Raw genomic sequence first — 12,577 nt, 5'->3', positions numbered from 1 at the left:
GCCTGCCTGGTATATTGCAGGCCCTCACTAAACATTTCTTGGATAAGTTAAAGAATTATTATATTTGATGCCTTTTGTCGCTTATTATTGTAAAATAAAGTCTTGGACTTTGGCCAAATAAGAGGAGGTCTCTGGGTGGATTCATGCATATCTATAGTAAGGGTTTCCATAATAATTTCTAAACAAGTTTGTGTGTGTGCTTTCATGTATGTGACAGAGAAAAAGATACACACATAGATTATGTTCTCAACTTTCTACATGATTATACTGATTTTCTGTATAGTAAAAAAATTAATATTGATTTGACTATTACTCTCTAAACTTTGGAAATTTACTTACCCTCTCTGAGTGTCAATTTTTTCAGTTGAAGAGTGAGAAATAAGATTACCCATTCAGGGACGCCTGGGTGGCTCAGTCGGTTAAGCGTCTGCCTTCGGCTCAGGTCATGATCCCAGGATCGTGGGATCAAGTCCCGCATCAGGCTCCTTGCTCAGCGGGGAGCCTGCTTCTCCCTCTGCCTGCCGCTCCCCCTGCTTGTGCTCTCTCTCTCTGACAAATAAATAAATAAAATCTGAAAAAAAAAAAAAAAATCTGTGCTGTCCAAAGTGGTAGCCGGTACCCACCTGCCACTATTGAGCATTTGAAATATAGCTGGTGCAACTGAGGAGCTAAATTAAAAAAAAAAAAAAAAGATTACCCATTCAAGGGATACCTGGGTGGCTCAGTTGGTGGAACATGGTGTCTGCCTTCGGCTCAGGTCATAATCTCAGGGTTCTGGGATTGAGCCCGGCATCAGGCTCCCTGCTCAGCGGGGAGTCTGCTTCTCCCTCTCCCTCTGCCCCTACCCCTTGTTTGTGCTCTCTCTCTCTCAAATAAATAAATAAAATATTTAAAAAAAAAGATTACCCATTCAAGGAACCGCTGGTTGGCTCAGTTGGTGGAGCATGCGACTCTTGATCTCGGGGTTATAAGTTCGAGCCCCACACTGGGTGTAGAGGTTACTTAAAAATAAAATCTTAAAAAAGAAAAAAGAGGGGTGCCTGGGTGGCTCAGTCATTAAGCATCTGCCTTCGGCTCAGGTCATGATTCCGGGGTCCTGGGATCAAGCCCCGCATCGGGCTCCCTGCTCAGCAGGAAGCCTGCTTCTCCCTCTCCCACTCCCCCCTGCTTATGTTCCCTCTCTTGCTGTGTCTCTCTCTCTGTCGGATAAATAAATAAAATCTTTAAAAAAAAAAAAGAAAGAAAAAAGATTACCCATTCAATAACTGTATACAGTGTACCTATTATGGACCAAGTACTGGTTTGAGTGAAAAAGACAGATAAAGGTCCTTCTTGTGGCTCTTCCAGTCCAGGAGTTGTAGGTATGTAACAGGGGCACAGGGATGCAAGAGCACCTGGCTCTGAGGGTCCCAAACAGACCAGGTTCAGCCACTGGCCACTGACAAAATCCAAAGGCAGAGAGACAAGCGGCGGTAAAACAAAGGAATTTATTTTAGTGAGATCAACACTAAGAAGACAGTGGACTAACTTTTCAAAGACTGTCTCCAAAGTGCTGAAAATACGTCTGGGTTTATATGAGGAGAATGCGGAACAAAGGTTGGGGGTACATGTAGGTAGGCAAAAAGGGTCAGGTTGATCACTGTCTTGGGATCAATCACTCAGGGCCTTGCCGATTCAGGGCAGTCCTTCTTACTTGAGGGGTAGTTTCAGTACCCACCAAGGGATGCTTTACACGCAAGGTCTTTTGCCTGAGTTAAGAGGTAAGCTGGAAAGAACTCAATTCTAAAGTACAGACAGGTCAAAATGGAGACAGTTGAGGTCCTCTTTCACATGTCTGCCATGCAATAAGTGACCAAATGTTTGTTTGTTTGTTTTAAAGATTTTATTTATTTACTTGACAGAGTAGCAGAGGGAGAGGGAGTGGCAGACTCCCCGCTGAGCAGGGAGCCCGATGCGGGGCTCAATCCCAGGACCCTGAGATCATGACCCGAGCAGAAGGCAGACGCCTAACCAACTGAGCCACCCAGGCGCCCCTATAAGTGACCAAAAGTTATCCTGCATGCTAGGTTGAGCCTGACGCTCAAAATAGGATGAAATATTTAGAGGTCTTGGGAGATTATTGTATTTTACATGTAAAAGGAATGTGAACATTTTGTGACCAGAAGGAAGATTATGACAGATTAAGATGCACTAAGATGCACAGGCAATTCTTTCTGTCCACAGGTCCTGTCCCAGTGCTTTAATATAACCACCTTTTTGCACCTGGGGTGGGGGTGAGTGGGTTGGGGGGAACTTAAGATGCACAAATTCTTTGACACTCCTATCTATAAGTGGGGTCTATGCCTTCTCCTTTCGAGTCTGAATGAGTTTCATGATTTTTACCAATGAATGTAATACCAAAGTGTCAGTTTTGGGCCCAAGTGTTAAGAAACTAGTAGTTTCAACTTCATGTCTCATGGAACTCCCACTCTTGGAATCCAGGCGCCATGCTGTGAAGAGGAAGCAACCCCATGAAGAGGCCCACCGGGAGAGAAACCACAATTTCCCTCATCCCCACCCACTGGCTGACAGCATCAACCTAGTTTTGCTAGGCTTGGGTGAACTGTTTTGAATGAGAATCCTCCAGACCCAGATAAACCATTTTAGCTAACTGAGGGCTACTAGAGCAGCTTTGCCCACATGCACAGAGAGCTGGAAGTATCTTAGAGTTTACATTCCCCTAGGTAGCATTTTGTCAATGACTAAATAGTATGGATGTATAAAAGTCAGCTTCCTAGGGGCACCTGGGTGGGTCAGTCGTTAAGCATCTGCCTTAGGCTCAGGTCATGATTCCAAGGTCCTGGGATCAAGCCCCGCATGGGGCTTCCTGCTCAGCGGGAAGCCTTCTTCTCCCTCTCCCACTCCCCTGCTTGTGTTCCCTCTCTCGCTGTCTCTCTCTCTGTCAAATAAATAAATAAAATCTTAAAAAAAAAAAAAGTCAGCTTCCTAGGGGTACCTGGCTAGCTCAGTTGAAAGAGTACTCTACTCTTTTTTTTTTTTCAGATGATAACAAATGTTTTATTAACAACAACAACAACAACAAAAATGGCAGAGGAAATGAATAGAGATTGCTGGGGAGATGAATTTAAAATAGGGGGTCAAAGGGGTGCCTGAGTGGCTCAGTCATTAAGCGTCTGCCTTCGTCTCAGGTCATTAACCCAGGGTCCTGGGATCGAGCCCCGCGTCGGGCTCCCTGCTCTGTGGGAAGCCTGCTACTCCCTCTCCCACTCCCCCTGCTTCTGTTCCCTCTCTCGTTGTCTCTCTCTGTCAAATAAATAAATAAAATCTTAAAAAATAAAATAAAAAAAAATAGGGGGTCAGAGAAGCCCTCCTTGAGAAGGTGACATTTTGAGCAAAGACTTGAAGGTAGGAGCATCTTGGAATATTCAAGGAACAGCAAATAGTATAGCTGGAGCAGAGGAAGAGGAAAGGGCAAGGTAGAGCATGCAACTCTTAATCTCGGGGTCATGAGTTCGAGCCCCACTTTGGGTGTAGAGATTACTTAAAACATAATAAACTTTAAAAAAAGTAAATCTGTAAATAAATAAATGTTAGCTTCCTTGCCTCAAGTTAGAGCAAATGGGGTATAATTTATACTCCAGAGTTCCCCTGAGGTATCAGGCTACTATCCACAGGACTTGAACCGAAATTGCACTACTGCCTGTTTTCCTCCCAGTCCTGCTTCCCCTCTCCCTTACCAGCTTCTCCTAGGAAGATCACTTGCACCTAAATCTTCCTAACCATCTGGCTTAGGGAACCGGACCTGAGACAACCACCCTGGCTGGTTGTTGTTGTTTTTGCTTTGTTTTGTTTTTAAGATTTTATTTATTTGTCAGAGAGAATGAGAGAGAGAGAGAGAGAGAGGCAGGCAGAGAGAGAAGCAGACTCCCCGCTGAGCAGGGAGCCCGATGCAGAACTCGATCCCAGGACCCGGGGATCATGACCTGAGCCGAAGGCAGACGCTTAACCGACTGAGCCACCCAGGTGTCCCACTCTGGCTGTTTTGTGGAGAATGAATTGGAAGCCAGAAGAGTGGAAGCCAGCTGACCATTTAGAAGGCCAGTTCAGTAAGTCAGAAGAGGTAAGACAGTGGCCCAGATTTTGTGACAACAGTGGAGGTGCGACGATGCGCAGAGTCCAAATGAACTTCATAATGATACGGTTGCTGTAAGGGGTGATAAGGAGGACTCAGGACTATTTCCCAGCCTTGCGCACGTGTGCTCATGGTGGTGGCACCAAGTGTGGCCTCAACCTGCAGAATGACACAGGCAAGTTCCTGGGCCTGTACATGCTGCAGGAACACTTTGCCGGCAACTGCATCATCATGTCCAACCAGGAAAACATGGCTGAGGTTGACAAGATGACAGGCAGGTCAACAGGCAGTTTAAAATCTATGTTATCTGCAGAGCCATTTTCAGGAGAGGCGAGTCGGATGACTTATCTGGCCAAGGCTGACAGCATTATCTCAAAGAACTTCTGAATGGGGAGGGTCACGGATGTGGAATATTTGTCATAAATAAATTGTGGCACTCCCCCACCCCCAAATATTTACCACGTTCCTGGTATGATCAACTGGAGGATGGAGGTACCATTACTAGGTGGAAAAGACTATGGAGGAAGAAGATTGGAAAGGATTGAAAATCAAGAATTCAATCTGAGATATACCAACTTTGAGATGCCTAAAAGACATCAAGTAGAGATTAGAAAGTTAAATGGGTAAAAGTGCAAGGTTACATCTCAATCACTTTTTTTTTAAAGATTTTATTTATTTATTTATTTGACAGAGGGAGACACAGCAAGAGGGGGAACACAAGCAAGGGGAGTGGGAGAGGGAGAAGCAGGCTTCCCGCAGAGTAGGGAGCCAGATGCGGGGCTCTATCCCAGGATCCTGGGCATGACCTGAGCCGAAGGCAGACGCTTAACAACTGAGCCATCCAGGCGCCCCTTGAATATTCTTGTTGACTTGGGATGAGCTCTCCACTCTAAGATAACTAGCTCAATCCTGTCACCACTAATCTCATAGACCTGTAAGGATGTGCCAGGTGGGGCTTAGGGACTCCCACACAAACAGAATTCTGATTATCTGAGTGATACCTAGGACAATTCTGAGATTGGTGAGCAGATAAGGCTTCTCTGCACTCATGACCTAGACTTCTTTTTCTTTTTTACATTTTTACTTACTTATTTTTTTTATTAAGTAAACTCTATTCCCAACATGGGGCTTGAACTCAACACCCTGGGATTGAGAGTCGCATGTTCTACCAACTCAGCCAGCCAGGGCCCCCTTCTTTTTATAAAGAAACACTAGCATTTTATTCTCTCCCATGCTAAAAACTGTCAACAGATTCCCAGGGCAGGAGAGCATTCCAAACAGACACGAGGAAAAAGCTGTTTCAGGTAATATGTTGAGGGTTCCCAAGATCACTCTCAAGGTTGGGTAACTCAGTAGGAAGACTCACAGGACCCAGCATATAGTGGTAGTCATGGCTCTGATTTATTACAGTGAAAGGAAAGCACAATCAGCAAAGGGAAAAATACATGGGGCAAAATCTGGGGCAAGCCAGGCACAAAACTTCCAGGCTCCTCTTCCAGCTGAGTCCCAAAGAACGTGCTTAAATTCCTCCAATAACAAGTTGTGATAACTCACAAATGGCACGTGACCAGGGCCCTTTTTGGCACAGCCATTGCTCCTTTTCTTGGTCACCTTGGCATCAGGACCCAAAAACTAAAAAATTATTTTTAAAGATATTTTATTTTTCAGAGCAGTTTTAGGTTCGCAGCAAAAATGAGCAGAAATTATAGTGTTCCCATAAAACCCTTGTCACCATACTCATAATATTACTTCCTAGCAATATTCCACATCACAGCAGAACATTTATTACAATCAATGAATCCACATTAACACATCACTGTCACCCAAAGTTCATAGTTTACATTAAGGTTCACTCTTGTTATTGTATATTCTAAGGGTTTTAACAAATGTATAAGACGTGTATACACCGCTGTAGTATCATACAGAGTATTTTCACTGCTCTAATAATCCTCTGTGCTCCATGTATCTCTTGGAAACTGCTGATCTTTCTGCTGCCTTCATAGTTTGACTTTTCCAGATGTCATACATTTGGAATCATACAGTAGCCTTTAGCGATTGGCTTTTTCTACATAGTAATATGCATTTAAGTTTCTTCCATGTCTTCTCATGGCCGGATGGCTCATTTCTTCTTAGTGCTGAATAATATTTCATTGTCTGAATGTACCACAGATTATCCATTTACCTACCTAGTTGTTTCCAGGCTTTGGCAACTATGAGTTAAAGCTGCGAGAAACAGCTATGAGCAGTTTTTAGGTGAATATAGCTTTCAGTTCTTTTGGATATATACGCAGGAGGGCAATTGCTAGATCATAGGGTAAGAGTGTGTTTAGTTTTATAAGAAACTGCCACTGTCTTCCAAAGTGGCTATTATCATCAGCGATGAATGAGAGTTCCTGCTGCTCCGTAGCCTCCTCAGCATTTGGTGGTGGTGGTAGTGTTCTGGATTTTGGCCATTCTGAGGGGTGTGAAAGAGAACTTCAAACTTGCTCCCCTGTGCCCCAGCTACAGACGTGTAGTGGTATCTCATTATTTTAATTTGCATTTCCCTGATGACATATGGTGTTGAACATCTTTTCATATGCTTATTTGCCATCCTACATTTTCTTCGATGAGGTTGTCTGTTAATCGGTTTGTTTGTGTTTTTAATTTTAAGTTTTATTTAAGAAATCTCTATACCCAACATGGGGCTCGAAATCACAACCCTGAGATCAAGAGTTGGATGCTCTACTGACAGAGCCAGCCAGACGCCCCTTGACTTTTTTTTTTTAAGTCCCACACCCAACTTGGGACTTGAACTCAGGACCCTGAGATTAAGGGTCACATGCTCTACTGACTGAGCACCTAGTCAGGTGCCCCTTCTTTTTGTTCACTTTTAAAGTCTTTGTATATTTTGGATAATAGTCCTTTATTAGGTGTGTCTTTTACAAATATTTTCTCCCAGCTGTGGCTTGTCTTCTCATTCTCTTGATCTCTCACACCTTTTTTAATTGACATTTCTAAAATTTTTCATCAAAAGCTTAAGTGGTTGTAATGGATATAATTTGCTGTGATTTATAAATATTGACTTTTGACGATAATACACTACTTCTGGGCACCTGGGTGGCTCAGTCATTAAGTGTCTGCCTTCCGCTCAGGTCATGATCCCAGGGTCCTGGGATCAAGTCCCGCATCGGGCTCCCTACTTAGTGGGAAGCCTGCTTCTAACCTCTCCCACTCCCCCCTGCTTGTGTTCCCTCTCTCGCTATCTCTCTCTCTGTCAAATAAATAAATAAAATCTTTAAAAAATAATAATACACTACTTCTTTAAAGAAAGTCAATGAAATTAGGCATTTTAAAAACACATGAAGCTGGTTTGGAAGTGAGAAATTTTATCTCATTACTTTTTCTCCTTGATCTAGTATTTCATTTCACTTCCCTCATAAAATTTTATCCTCACAACATTTTTATGTTCACACGTCTTTTATTGGTCAAATGATTGTATTTCTCTATAAATAGAACTATATGTTAAAAAAATTTTAAATTTCCTAAGAGTATAAAGCTCTAAGTTTTAAAACTTATTTTCTTCTATATGACTGTTTTAACAGTTACTGTTAGTACACAACTGATCAAAATAGGAGAGATGTATTATAAAAATTGATAAGTATTAAAAACATAAGGCAACATTTTGTTGGAAATATATCTTTCAATGAGATGATATATATATATATATATATATATATATATATATATATATATACATATACCTATTTTTTTTGGAGGGGGAGGACACCTGGGTGGCTCAGTCGGTGAAGGGTCTTCTTCGGCTCAGGTCATGATTCCAGGGTCCTGGGATCAAGTCCCACATATGGCTCCCTGCTCAGCATAGAGTCTGCTTCTCCCTCTCCCCTTGCCCCTCCCCCTCCACTTGTGCTCCTTGCTTTCTCTCAAATAAATAAATAAAATCTAAAAAAAATTTTTTTAAAGTGGGAATCTGGAAAGTGAATCCTTTAAAACAATCTGAATGTCCATGCATCCAGGCCGACCTCATAAAACCATATATATTGTATACTTAAGGAATTTTTAGAGGATAATGTATCAAAATGTATCAAAATATATCAAAATGTTCCATTTTGGAAAATCTTAAGCAGGGTCCACACCCTGCGTGGGGCTCAATCTCACAATTCTGAGATCATGACCTGAGCCAAAACCAAGAGTTGGACACTTAACTGACTAAGCCACCCAGGTACCCCCAACTGAGTAAATTTAAAGGTCTAGTTAGCTTTTTTCCAAGGATCCATAAATGGGGCAGTATCCCATCTAGCAAAATGAAAGGAGGTCCTAGGAGTTGTACAAAATAGAAGGCTTTCATAGGCAGATAGAGCGTGGGACAAGAAAGTTAAAAGATTGATTCTTTCAAGCAAGCTTACAGGGCAGGGGTCTTACCAGGCTGATGAGCTTACAAGTGCTGATCAGGAAATTCCAGACTGATTGGTTTAAAATTCCACTCCTAGACAGACTCTTTTTTTTTTTAAGATTTTATTTTATTTATTTGACAGAGAGAGAGAGCCAGAGAGCACAAGCAGAGGGACTGGCAGAGGGAGAGGGATAAGCAGGCTCTGCACTGAGCAGGCCCAACTCGGGGCTCGATCCCAGATCAGGACCTGAGTGGAAGGCAGACACGCCCAACCATCTGAGCCACCCAGGCACCCCTAGACAGACTCTTAACTATAGAAAGCAACGTGAGGGTGGCTGGAGGGGAGTTGGGTGGAGGGATGGGCTAAATGGGTGATGGGGATTAAGGAGGGTGCTTCTGATGAGCACTGGGTGTTATATGTAAGTGATGAATCACTAAATTATATTCCTGAAAATAATATTATACTATATGTTAAATTTAAATAAAAATTTGAAACATAATAAATAAATAAATAAATAAATAAAAATTCTGCTCCTAGAAGAGGCTGAAACTGCATTAGCTATTAAATCTTGGTGAGGCTTAGCACCAGTGACTCCATTTTGGGCCCGTTGTTTCCAACAGATACTTGCTCATTTTTTTTTTTTTTCTTGCTTCCTCAGAATCTGGGTATGAACCTGGCTGAATCCACATGACTCCTTCCCTATCTCACTCCATTCTTTAATTGGGGTGCCTCGCTGGCTCAGTTGGTAGAGCCCGGGACTCTTAATCTCAGGGTTGTGAGTTTAAGCCCCATGATGGCCATGGAGCCTACCTAAAAACAAAACAAAACAAACAAAACAAAAAACACATTCTTTTTGCTTTGGGGCCTACGGCTAACTGCTTGATTCTATGTTCCCCATTCAAATTCCAGCAAGGATCTGGATGCCCGGGCTCATCTCATTCAGAGGGAGCCAGATCACAGGTCACTGGTTAGCAGGTGGATCAGTACTCCCTCTGGCCACACAGCCAAGGTCACTTGGTATAAATCATGGCCACACAGGGTTGCCCTGTCAACAGCACTAGGAGTAAGACAATTACACTTAGAAGGGGCAATAGGTATGCCAAAGCCATACAGAGAAGGGGCTGTTATTCACAGTTATTCTCTCATATGATTTTCAAAGTTTTTGAGATATAACCTCTGAAATATTCCTTATTTCTTGTTAACAGCTTAAAATAAACCTGGTATCAAGTTTATGACCCATCTGCCGAGGAGCTCAATCCCATCTGTAATCCTGGCTGTGCTCTACAGTTGGCAGCCACACAGAACTATCTCTGGCAAAACACTGTATCAGAATTAGATTCCTAATGGGAAGTAAAAAGTTAACAGTTAGATTTAGAAAATAAGACTGCAATAACATTTTAAAGGTGAATTTAGAATTTAATAAAAATGTTAAATGCTATTTAGAAAACAGTAATGGAAAACACTTAAGGTCACAGTATGTGCTAAGTCCTGTTCTAAGCATTAACACATCCTAAATTTGATTCACATAAAATCTGATGAAGTAGGTAATAATAACATCCCCCATTTTAACAGATGAGATAATGAAAGCAGAGAAAAGTGAAATAACTTGTTTAAATCAAAACAATGGAGACAGAATTTAAACCCAGGGGGCGCCTGGGTGGCTCAGTCATTAAACATCTGCCTTCGGCTGAGGTCATGATCCCGGGGTCCTGGGATGGAGCCCCGCATTGGGCTCCCTGCTCAGCAGGAGGCCTGCTTCTCCCTCTCCCACTCCCCCTGCTTGTGTTCCCTCTCTGGCTGTGTATCTCTCTGTCAAATAAATAAAATCTTAAAAAAAAAAAAAAAAGTTCTTACCTTTAAAAAAAATGTATCAAGAGAAGAAAGTTTGCATTTATATAGAGAACAAGAGAAGAAAAAAAACATTCTGTAACAACCCTCACTGTAGAGAACTCTGGAAGATGGTAGGAATAAGGGACCCACTATTTGTAATGAGTGTCTGAAGTTGGGGCAATCTTGGGGAACTGAGCCCTTAACTATGCAGTCTGTGCTAACTCTGAGTAGTTACTATCAGAATCAAATTAAGTTATAGAACACGCAGCTGGTGTCTAGAGTTTGAAAATTGGTTGGTGTTATGTGTTGGGGCAGAAGCGGGGGAACCCACACATTGTGTCAAAAGCGAGTAGGGAAAGTTTTCTTTTAACTATTTACTTAGTACCTACTATGTGTCTATCCTTATGCCTAGTGCTGGGAATGATTCACTGAAAGGCACAGACCCTCCCTCTGGTGGCTGAAGATGACAAATCAGCAGATAATTACAGTGTATTCAGAATTAATATTCAGCCAGTATACATTTGTATGGCTGTACCAATTTTTCGTATCACCCTTGAAAAAAAAATTAAGTAGTGCAATAGTGACAAATAGTTCCCCAAATACATTTCTTCTTTCACGCCTCAGAGCCTTTGCACAGGCTAGCCTTAACTAGAATATCCTTTCCCTTGTATTTGCCTAGTTAACTCCTAATAATTTTTTAGGTAATCTCTATACCCAAGAGGGGGCCAAACTCACAACCCGAGTTCAAGAGTTATATGCTCTGTGGACTGAGCCAGCCAGGCACCCCTAATAATTTTTAAATCTCAACTCATACCTCTTCTGAGTCAGTACTTTGAAATCATAACCAATAAACATCCTTGATTGTTCATATCAACAACACCCCTGAATGTGCATACATTATTTTTTTTTTTTTTAAAGATTTTATTTATTTATTTGAGACAGAGAGAATGAGAGGGAGAGAGCACATGAGAGGGGGGAGGGGCAGAGGGAGAAGCAGACCCCCTGCCGAGCAGGGAGCCCGATGCGGGACTCGATCCCGGGACTCCAGGATCATGACCTGAGCCGAAGGCAGTCGCTTAACCAACTGAGCCACCCAGGCGCCCTGAATGTGCATACATTATATCAGATTTTCAGTTCTTGGGTACTTCAGTCAATGGCTTCTTATGTTACTCTAGATTTGCAGTTGTTCTAAATAGTAAAATGTTTAAAACACCAGAACATTTATTTTAGTTACACATGGCAGTTATTTTAATTCTTTACTCATTTATTCATGAGTGATACATATTTATTTTTTAAAAAGGTTTTATTTATTTTAGAGAGAGAAAGAGTAAACGCAGGGGGAGGTGGAGAGGGAGGGACAAGCCGACTCCTCTGAGTGCTGAGTGCAGAGCCTGAGGCAGGGCTCAATCCCACCACGAGAGATCCCTGACCTAAGCCAAAAATCAAGAGTCAGATGCTTAACTGACTGAGTTGATAGCAGCTATATTTATAATAGCCCAAAATTAGATACCCAAATGCCCATCAACAGATGATTGAACAAATTATAGGAAATCCCACAATGGAATACTACTCAGTAATAAAAACAAAACAAAACCCATAACCCATTGATAAAAGCAATAAAAATAAATCTCAAGCTTATGCTGAGCTGAAGAAGCCAGGCAAAAAGGGAACTAAGTGTACGATTCCATTTATTTTAAATTCAAGAAAATGAAAACTGACAGGAATTGGCTGCCTGGGCATGGAGTTGGAGGGAGACGCGGATTGCAAAAGGCACAGGAGAACTTTTGGAGGTGATGCAAGACTGTTATCTTGATTGTGGTGATGATTTCATGAGTGCTGTGGTCTGAATGTATCCCTGCAAAATTTGTATGTTGAAATTCTAACCTCCAAAGTGACCCTATTAGGAGGTGAGGCCTTCAGATGTTTAAATCATGAGGGTGGAGCCCTCTTACATGGGATTGGTGCTCTTATGAAAAAGACCCCAGGAAGTTCCCCACCCTTTCATCCATGTAAGCGCATCTAGAAGGTGCCAACTATGACCCAAGAAGAGCATGTCCCTTGATCTTGGACTCTTTAGCATTCAGAACTGTGAGAAATAAATTACTGATATTTATAAGCTATCCCATTTGTGGTTATTTTGTTATAACAGCATGAATGGACTAAGACAATGGGTGTGCACGTGTCAATCAGATCAAACCAAACTTCCCAGCTTTATCTATAT

The sequence above is a fragment of the Phoca vitulina genome, unplaced genomic scaffold (assembly GCF_004348235.1).
Source record: "Phoca vitulina isolate PV1807 unplaced genomic scaffold, GSC_HSeal_1.0 scaffold2, whole genome shotgun sequence".
Taxonomy (NCBI): Eukaryota; Metazoa; Chordata; class Mammalia; order Carnivora; family Phocidae; genus Phoca; species Phoca vitulina.
Note: the sequence above shows the minus strand (reverse complement) of the source record.